The sequence below is a fragment of the Capra hircus genome, chromosome 23, assembly GCF_001704415.2.
Source record: "Capra hircus breed San Clemente chromosome 23, ASM170441v1, whole genome shotgun sequence".
NCBI classification, from domain to species: Eukaryota; Metazoa; Chordata; class Mammalia; order Artiodactyla; family Bovidae; genus Capra; species Capra hircus.
Genome location: NC_030830.1, coordinates 21,212,758 through 21,223,337, shown reverse-complemented (window position 1 = coordinate 21,223,337; position 10,580 = coordinate 21,212,758). Strand labels below are relative to the sequence as shown.

Genomic DNA, 10,580 nt, shown 5'->3' with positions numbered 1-10,580 from the left:
CAAGAACCCGCACCTGAGCCAGAAGACGCCGGGTCCACACACATGAGTCCACCTTGAGAGTGCCTGCTCCTGTCTTCCCTAGAGGCAGAGATCACCCTCCAGTCCCTGGCTCCTCATGAGGAGCCTCACCTGAAAGGCCACTCAGAAGAAACTGTGGGTGAATGGCAGCTTCCCGGTTGTGAGATGGACTGCGGAAGATGCCCGGCTTTTTCTGAATTTCCTTCATTTCCTTTCTTGGCCACCTTTTCCTGGTAGTGGGGACCATTCACTGCTTTGGGCCCCTGTTTGCCCCTGACGTCTCTACCAGGAAAAGGGGGCTGAGGCCCAGCCTTCTGTTCCAGGTCAGGCAACACTTCCTTTCCTAAGGCATTGCTTCCTGCAGTAGATGCTACTTCATTCTTGAAGCCTATAGTTTTTTTTGCCTATACCAGCTCTTGGGTGCTTGGGGCCCACCTATTTCCTTGTTGCTGGAGGAGGGAGATGATTAAATGATTGTGATTGCAAATAAAACTGAGCAACTAAAAAAAAAGTATAAAAATACAGGGAAAATATAGCAGTGACCAGTTATTTAAAAACATTTGAATTTTTTGATGTTTATGATATGTCAGCTTTTTAAACCTTGTAATTTGTTGCCATTGCTTTCTTCTCATTCTAAGTAAATATTCACTTTGATTCCTAATGTTATATCTCTAATTTTGTGTCCTTTTCCTTGAAGAGGCCCCAACAATGTGTGAGCTTCAGACTCCACAAACCTAGCGCCCCATCCCTCCACTTCCCCCACCCTCCACCACCCCAATCCCCCCAACCCTCCCCATCCCTGCTATGAGGGATTTTTTAGGGGTGGGGGGCAGTGATGGTGTGATGTAGGTGGGCGCAGGTCTCCATCAGGAAGCTGTAAAGGAGATCTGAACATTAAAAGAAGTTGCCCGGGAGCACTGGGTGGCGAGGCTCCGCGGACAGAGTGACAGGTGAGATGGCGAGTCCCCGCCCTGGCGAGAGTGCCCGACGGCCAGCCCACTCAGAAGTCCCTGCGACAAGTTCAGAACCGTCCCCGGGGCGGGGCCGAGGCTCCGCGTGCTCAGGTGGGTTGGGTTCCTCTCTTTGCAGCGATTCCATAATTCCAGAAGCGAGGCTTGGACCTCGGGATTTGCAGAAAACCTTCACCAACAGGAGAAGGAAATGGCAACCCACTCCAGTATTCTTGCCCGGAGAATCCCATGGACGGAGGAGCCTGGTGGGCTACAGTCCACCGGGTCGCAAAGAGTCGGTCACGACTGAGCAACTTCACTTTCACTTTCACCAACAGGCAACTGAGCCCTCACGTGTTTCCAACCATCTCTCAGGTTTTTTTTTTTTTTTTTTCTTTTTTTTTGAGGGAGTGGCTTTCCTGGTCAAACATGTGCTTTGGAATTAAAACAAAATCCACCTCAACTGAGACAGTGTTATCAGGATTAACCGCCAAATCGGTTGCTTTTTTGAAAACGCTGTCGCTCATTCCCAGGTGGGGGCGGGTGCGCGCCGCGCGCCCCGGCTCATTCCAGAGCGCGCTCACCGGCGGTCCTCGGCCCAGTCACCCCAACGGTGCCCGACGGCTCCCCGAGCCGCCCCACTGGCCGCGCCCGGCCCAGCCGCTCCTCCGCTCACTCCGCGGGTCGCCGCGGCCAGCACCCAGCTTCCCCTTTCACATCACCCCCGGGTGGTCTGAGTCCCCGCGCGCCTGCTCCTGGCTCTTCCTGACCCTGCGGATTTCAGGGTGCCGGCGTGGGTGCCTCACTTCGGTCCTCCGCTCCTCCGACCTCTTGCCAAGGAGTCATCTCCATTCTGCCCGTGCAAAAACGGAAGGCTCTGAAAGGCGGACCCCGAAGACCCCTGAGAGTGGTGACCAAAAGCATGTACTGTAAGTGGCTGACCGTGGGAGGATTAACACTTGATTTCCTACAACAGAGGCAGCCTCAGAAAACCGGCCTCGGAACTTTCTCCCCTACAGGACCCTCAGTCCTTCCAGACGGCCCTATGCCGACCCATTTAGCAAGCGCTCTGGGCACACAGCTCACCCCAAACCAATGGAATGGAAAAACTTTGTTTAGAAGTGAGGCCTGCAGAAACCTTAGGCTACAAACTTTAAATGCATCATTCTCTGAGAGTTTTCTGTTTGGCTCCTCTTCTGCCTCTAGAGCTGGCTGCAGCTCCAATCTCCTTGTCACATCCTGGTCTGCAAACTGAGACCTATCAGGGGCCCTTATGCTGTATGCGGTGCGACTCCTTATGTTGCGCTGAAGCTAGAATGCTCACAGCCACCATGAAAGCTCGTGCTTTCCAGGCACCAACCTGACAAGATGCAGGAACAGGCTTTTTGTTTCTGAGTCTAGTAAGGAGGGCTGGTCTGACTCCAGCTCTTTTTGGAATATTAGATGTGCAGGATGCAAGATTCTATTTCAGCTCTGTCTGGGGGTAAAAGGGCAATGTGTGTGTGCACCAGCAAGAAAAGTCCATATAGACTTTATTACTAAAGGGAAAAGGGGAAAAAGAGGAAAATTCATTTTCTGAAAGCTAAGGTTCAGAGAAGAGCAACCCCCTGCAAAAACTGAGGCCTGAGTCAGAAAGTTTTCTGCTCTTATCAGTGGACTGAGTAATTCAGACTTCTTCCAGGTGAAGATAACTGAAAAAGCTGGATAAAATATTTTTCAAGTATCTTAAAAATTCAAAGGGCCATTAAAGAATGGCTGGGCCAAAGTTTGGGAAAGGAATCTGTGGATCTGAGCCCAGAACTTAAAAGTTGCTTCTGTCTGGGAACATTTGCTGGTCCTGCATGTTGCTGAGATCCCAGACTGCGTTTTTGACAGCCTTTAAAGGCTTACGGAACTAGAAATAGAGTCCCAAAGCCCCCAAAATATCAAGTGTTGAACTTGTTTAAGGTGACTCTAGGCTGCAGCGTCAAAAAAAAGAAAAAAAAAAAAGAATCCTTCTGGGAAGAAGCTCACATAATCCTAGGCTTTGAATTATTTCTACAAATACGTCTTCAAATGTATCTAGCACACAGGCAAAAATAACCAGGCACCAGTGGGACAAGAAACCCCACCAGTAAGGAAAGCAGGGACGACAGAATTAGACGCACAGGGATTTCAGACACTGCCTTTACTGGCAGAGACTAACGACTTTGTGTGTGCTGTGTTCAAGGAGATACAAGCCAGACTTGAAAGATCTGGCAGAGAAGCAGGAATTTTAATAAGTGGCATAGCAGATGTTAAAAAAAAATAACTTTAGCCTGAGAGAGTCACGGGTACTAAAGTTATGAAGTCATGGAAACTCAAGTGTCGTACTCTTGTTGGTCTATCTGAAGATCACACAGATTTAGAGACAGTAGTTCCTGTTTCCAGTTCAGCTTTTGATATCACAGAATGACATAAACAAAAAAATAAAGCATGTAATTTGAACTATATAATTTGTAAGGGTTGTACATTTATCTGGTTCAAAAAGTAGTGTATAAGAGCTATGTACAAGATTTGCAACCATCCACCCCTATTCATCTCATCTGCCACTACCCACCCCCACCCCTGCCCCACAGGTAAACACTTTTATTAGTTTCTTGTGTATCGTTTTGATAGGGATAGAATAGGATAGTTATACAAGTAGTTGTAGAAGTCCCCAGAGGGGCCTATAGATAGAGAATGAAACCTAGGAAACTTTGGGAGGCCTTTGTAAGTCAGTGGTGGCTCAAAAAAAGCTGTTGGAACATTATTCAATGAAGCAGTCGTGCTTAATTATAAAACCATAAACAAAACCACAAGATATGCCGGAGGCCACTAGATGGAAGACCACCACCCTTCTACTAATACAATAATCCTAGTTTGACCTCAGAGGGTCAGACAATTTCCTACCTAATATGAAGGAGAAGTTAATGCCTTAATGTCTGCACTATGTCTATCTGAAGAAAGTGGTTTTTCCCCCTCTCCCTTTTTCCATTATAAATTGTAGCCCACTCAATTCAGGGCAGAGCTACCTCACCTGCCCGCTTGCATCTCTTACAAGCGTCCTATGTTAGTAAATCCTATCACCTTGCCTCTCGCTGAATTCCTTCTGCGCTGAGACACAAAGAACCTGAACCTCAGTAAGTCCAGATATCGGGTGAATGATTCTAATTAAAAGATTGTGGGTTCAAGTCCCAAGCAGGGTTTTGGCTGGGTTTGCATCCCAGCCATGTGGGTTCGGTCCCAAACTGGGTTTTGGCTGGGTTCAAGTCCCAGCAAGTGAGTTCAAGTCCCAGCAAGTGAGTTCAAGTCCCAGTCTAAGTAAACGGTTTCAATGTTTATGTAGGTGGAAGTAAATACAAGTGTATTTATACTATATATATATATATATAAACGTATATATATTTGTACTTTCCCCCTTTAAAGCAAAATTTTGCCTGCCAAATAATATTCTTTTTCACTTTTATAGCCTAGCTATCTTTGTCATGTCAGTACATAGAACCCTTATAAATTGGTTCAGTTTAATATGGCAAAATTATCTTGCACCAGGTTAAGTGCTGAGGTGATCAAGATGGACATGAGTAAGGACTTTTAGTTCCAATTGTCTTAAGGGGAAATTTTTTTCTACCGTGTGGATTTGGGAGGGGTTTTCTAGAATTTGTCCTGGGTGTTCATCCAGCTGCTTCCCCATCTGTCTTGTGATTTGGACTCACTGGAGCAGCCAGGCAGCGTTAGATTTGTTGCGGACTGGAGTTGCTGGAGATTAGCCCAAGGGTTTCTGGCAGCCTGGGCGTCGCAGCTCTTCTGTGTCAGGTCTGGGCCAGAGTACCTTGCTGTCTCCTAGGAGAGAGGAGTATCAACTTTCCCCCTGCAGACTTAGCAGAATCTCTGAGTCAACTGAATAATCTGACTCAGATCAACTTTAAGGCGCTCTCAGGTCCCCGTGGAGCTAATGAACGGGATGGGTGACAATGGGTGGGTCAGACAAATAGAAATGTATTCTTATTTGGAACAAAAGCTGTCCATTTAAAAAGCCTCAAGTTATTCAACATCTAAAAAAAAAAGGCATTGCAATGTAATTTTTTTTTTAACACTTTTAGGTTAAAAAAAGTTACTAAGGATATTTTACCCGGATTAAAATAGCAAAGATTGGAACAAATGTCCTTTAAACTAAAATAGTTTCTTTTGGGGAGAGAATTTGAGAGCCTTGGCATTTTCATCTCTTTACCTGACTCCAGGGTCTGGGCCCTCCGATCAAAGGTGCATTCTTTATCTACTGGAGAATCACCAGTCCAAGTAAAGGGGGAGCCCCTCACTTGGCCCACACTCACCCCCCCGACTACCTTATATAGGAGCTGACTGAGCTTATATAGGTGAGCTTTTCTGTTCCACCCATCTCTTCTTCCTCCTCCCCACCCTTGGGCTTAATTAGAAAGGTTTGGGAAGATGGAGAAAAGATTATTCCAGCAGATGAGGAAAGAACACATGTAGTATTGCCAGCTAGAAATCAGGTGTCTCAGTTAAACTTGAATTTCAGATGATTTCATAATGTCTTAAGAAAGAAAGTGAAGTCATTCAGTCGAGTCCGACTCTTTTCAACCCCTTGGACTCCAGCCTACCAGGCTCCTCTGTCCATGGGATTCTCCAGGCAAGAATACTGCAGTGGGTTGCCACTGTAGTATTCATTGTTTATCTGAAATTGCAGATTTAACCGGCTGGCCTGTACTTTTTATTTGCTCAATCTGGCAATCCTACTGGCACATATGGGTCACAGAGTATCAGCCTTACTGGAAAAGACAGTTTATCTTGAGGAGACACTAAAGATAAGCCTAAATAGAAGGGAGGAGGCCTTTAAACATCAGCAATTTAGACTTTGTCCTGTAGAAAACAGGACTGACTGAAGATGGCTTTATAAAAATATTTATTTGGGGTTTTTCCCCTACCGTGTAGAAATACATTAATTGTAATATATTTGGTAAGTACAGAAAAGTAAAAAAGAAAATAATTAGCCATAATTCCACCAACCAGCAATAGCAACTGTTTACAATTTGCTGTTAATTGCCTTCAAATTGTTGCCTGATTATCATTGCATTGGTTCGGCCCGTTTTGCACTTCCAGGGTGGTGCAGTGGTAAAGAATCCACTTGCCAATGCAGAAGATGAAAAGGGCAGAAGAGTTCAATCCCTGGGTGGGGAAGATCCCCTGGAGGAGGAAATCGCAACCTGCTCCAGGGGTTTGCAGAGAGTTGGACACCGCTGAGGATGCAGCTAGGCCCATTTTGACCACCTATTGAAAACGCCCCCTTCCTGCCTTTTCTCCATAATATGTATTGCCCCTTAATGTATAATTCGTTTGGTTAGCTAATTTGCTGGGCTCTTCTCTGTGAGTGGGGCTTTTGTCTGCTTTGTCACTATCACTAGTCCTAGAACTGTGCCTGGCGCGTATAGAAATACTCAGTATCTGTAGGACAAATTTTTGGACATGGAATTGCTGAGACTAAAGATCTTATGTGCATTTTTAAAGAATTTTATCTAGTATATGTTGCCAACATGCAGTTCAGAGAGGTTGAACCAGCTCATGTCCCACCTAGAGCTTGGAATGGAAGAAGAACAGCCCCGAGTGCTGCTGTGTCCCATGGGAGGTGGGAGGGGTAGGGAGACCCCTCGTACAGAATTGGCAACTCAGAGCTAGGGGTGAGGTGTAAGGTGGGCTTTACAGCAACATGGGCATTAATCTGTGTATCAGTGTATTAATTTGCTAGGGCTGCCATAACAAAATACCACCACCTGCATGGCTTCAAGCAGAAGAAATTCTTTTTCTCACAGTTCTGGAGACTAGCAGTCCACCATCCAGGCTGTTTTCTTTGAGGCCTCTCTCCTTGGCTTGCCACTGGCCAGCTTCACAGCCTTTCCTCTGCATGAGAGCATCTCTGATGTCTCTGTGTGTCCTAGTCTCTCTTCACAAGGACACCTGTCGGCTTAGGCCCCCCTCAATGGTCTTATTTTAACTTGGTCACTCTTTAAAGGTCCTGTCTCAAAGTGATAGTCACCTCCTGAGGTACTAAGGGTTGGGGCTTCAACATACAAATTTGGGTGGATGTAATTTGGCTCATTACAATCTGCTTGAAAGACAGGAGGGGTGGACATTCACTTCAATTTTCCTAACGTTCAGAAAGTAGCTTTCCTGTCCTCCCAAGGCTCATTGGGCCAATGCCAGATCCTCACCCCCATCTACTGCGACTGGATTTCGAAGCTGTTCACCATCCTAGCATCCTCCTGGAAGAAAGTCCAGTCTGTGGTGTCTCAGAGTGAGGAATTACGAAGAACTCTGTGCTCAGCTCTAAGCACAGTACTTCTATGGTACAAAATATTACAAAGTCTGATGTCTTCTGCTAGGGATATGTTTAGATCCTCAGCTGCAACCATATTTTTACTTCTTCTTGCCAGTTTTCTTTTGATGTCATTTACTGCCCAGGTAGCCTAATTATGGAGGGTATGAGCTGAGGGTAGACTGTATTAGAATTCTCCAGAGAAACAGAACCAGTTCATGTGTAGAGAGACAGAGATTTAAGAAATTGACTTGCGAGTTGCCTGGTGGTCCAGTGGTTAGGACTTGGTGCTTTCACTGTCGTGGCTTCAATCCCTGGTTGGACAGCTAAGTTCCCTCAAGAAATTGGCTCATGTGACTGTGGGTGCTGGCAAGTTCAAATTCTACAGGGCAGTCCAGGCAAGTTGGAGACCCAAGGAAGAGTTGATGTTGCAGCTAGAGGCAATCTGGAGTCAGAATTCTCTCCTTCTCAAGGGAAATTTTTCTCTTTTAAGGCCTTAAACTAATTGATGAGGCCCACCCTTACTAGAGAAGGTAATTTTCTTTACTCAAAAAATCTACTTAAATGTAAATGTTAAATATTAATTGTTAATCTCATCTGAAAAATACCTTCATAACAGCATCTAGACTGATGTTGCCAAATGTCTGGGTACCATAGCCTGGCCCTATTGACACATAATATTAGCCATCCTACAGGTCAATCCAATACTTTATAATCGCTTTAGGTAAATGAGTCAAGTGAAGACCAGGTCTTTTTGATTTCTTCGCTTGTCCTTGCTCGTACTTCATCTGGAGTCGAGTTGTTTAGGAAGCCTGCAGTTTCTCCTGAAAGAGGGAGATAAGCCTGCCATTGGGGTTTTTCTATTTCTGTTAGCATAGCAACCTTTAAATATCTCTGCATTTATGCTATATCTTTTAATATTTATTTATTTATTTGGCTGTACTGGGTCTTAGTTGTGGCACGTGGGATCTAGTTACCTGACCAGGGATCACACCTGGGCACCCCCTGCATTGAGATGGTGGAGTCTTAGCCGCTGGACCACCAGGGAAAACCTATGCTATATCTTTCATGTAATTTTTATGCTATCTTTTTTAACGAGTGTAAGGAAGAAAAGGAACATTACATTTTGTTGTGTTTTTTTTAATCCAACTCTTTTTTTGAGTGACTCAGACTCATGTTATATTGAATGCTGTAACTATTACTTTTAAATTGACTTCTGTCAACCCATGCATTTATTTTTATGGTTATTTTTCTTTGCTCTCTATGTGATATGATTTCTATACAGGACTTTAAACTCTTTACTCCTTTTAAGTGGGGTCATAGGTTAACCTCATTCAATTTGCCAACTCGGCAAACATTTTATTTTATTATTTAAAATATTTACTAAAAAAAAAAAATTATTCAGTTGTACCGGGTCTTTGCTGTGGCATGTGGGATCTTTAGTTGTGGCTTGTGAACTCTTAGTTGCTGCATGTGGGATGTAGTTCCCTGACCAGAGATTGAACCCCAGCCCCCTGCATTGGGAGCTTGGAATTTTAGCCACTGGACCACCAGAAAAATCTCTCAGCAAATATTTTAAAGATATTAAGGTATTTTAAACAGAATTGTTTTTGTTACTTTCAATTTCTATTTTTAACTAAGCAAAATGTATCTCCTATGGAGACCATTCACAGGGTATCTCTGTGTTGGCTATCCCTTTATTAATTAAAAGAAAAAATGTTTATTTTTGACTGTCTCTGATCTTAGTTGCAGTGCACAGAGCTTAGTTGCCCTGCAGGTGTGGGATCTTCATTCCCTGACCAGCGAGGGAATGCACATCCCCTGCATTGCAAGGCACATTATTTACCTCTGGACCACAAAGGAATTCCTGGCTGTGCCTTTAATTCTTTCTCACTCCACAGTCCTTAACTTATCTTAAGGTCTGAAAACCTTTTAGAAATCCTGTTTACATATTATTTTTCTTATAATGTGCTTTTTAGTCACAAGCTGATTGCATTTTGTATCATTTGCCTGATTTTTTCCTATAAGTGACCTTACCAGCAACGTATGAAGGGCTCATCTTTCCACATCCTCATGAGAGCTGAAACATTAAAAAAACATTTTTGGGGGCCAATCTGATGAGTACAAAGTTTTATATAATTGTTGTATTTGTATTTTCTTGAGTAGTAGAGAGGTTGAATTTTTTTAATTTTAGAATTTAAGAATTACTTTGAATATCTGTATCTACTGTGCATTTCTTATAGTTTTCCTTTTTAAACGAAATTATTTTGAAAAAGTTAATATAGGGAAAAAAACACTCGTATAATAATAACCTAGAATTAACAAAGGTAACTGTTTTGCCACAGTATTTACAAAAATAAATTAAAAAAATAAAATTAAATGTTATAGATTTGAAGTTCCTTTTGTTCACTTAATTTTCTTAGTTGTTTTCCTCAAATATTGTCATAAATTTAGTGTTAATCCTTCCAGGCCATCCATGTGTTTATACTGCTATCATATATAGAGAGAGCCACGAATTATCTGGAGCACTGTTTTGTGTGTTTTTAAATGTATATGAATGGCCTCACTATTGAGACCTAGGCATATGAATACTTACAGATCCATGGTTCTCAGCTGGAGGTTTTGTCCCTCAGGGACATTTGGTAATGTCTGGAAACACTTTTGTTTGTCACATTGGGACAGGGGTGTGAGGGGGGAATACTACTGGAATTAAGTAGATAGAAAGAGGTTGCCAAACATCCTACAGTGCACAGGACAGTCCACACAACAAAGAATTATCCAGCCTAAAATGTTAGTAATAATGTGGTTGGGAAGCCCTGATATAGATTTTATTTGATATTTTGATTTTATAAACAATACTACGTTTAACATCCTTATACACACCTCTGAATGCACACACACATGATTTTTAGGCAGAATCCTAGGCTCTGGAGTCTAGTTGGGTTCAAGTTTATATTCCAGCATTTTTACCAAATAACCTTGAAATAATTGCTTTATCTCCCTTAACTTCGGTTGACTTGTCCTCAAAGTGGCATTAATACTTCCCTATATAAATAATTATTTCACTAATAAATATAAAATGTTTGAAACTGTGCCTAGTACATGGTATTTCAATACGTGTTATTTTTTATTTATTATTAGTAGTAGTAATGTTTCCATTATCATCATTGTTATGTAGTGTAATCCTGAAACTGCACATTTTAAACTCTAACGCACATTTTGAACTTTTAACAAATTGCTATAATTTATACTTTCACTAGTAAAGTGTAGGTGTCTCCATTTCC

The 10,580-nt window shown here is 43.0% G+C and overlaps 1 protein-coding gene across 1 annotated transcript in view; it reads left to right on the top strand.

Moving 5' to 3' along the window:
- Nucleotides 921-10,580, top strand: part of TRIM31 (tripartite motif containing 31) — a 29,239-nt gene continuing 19,579 nt past the window's right edge. Inside the window, exon 1 of the mRNA XM_018038813.1 lies at nucleotides 921-1,343. The gene's annotated coding sequence lies outside the window, so the exon portion shown is untranslated. The remainder of the gene's footprint in view (nucleotides 1,344-10,580) is intronic.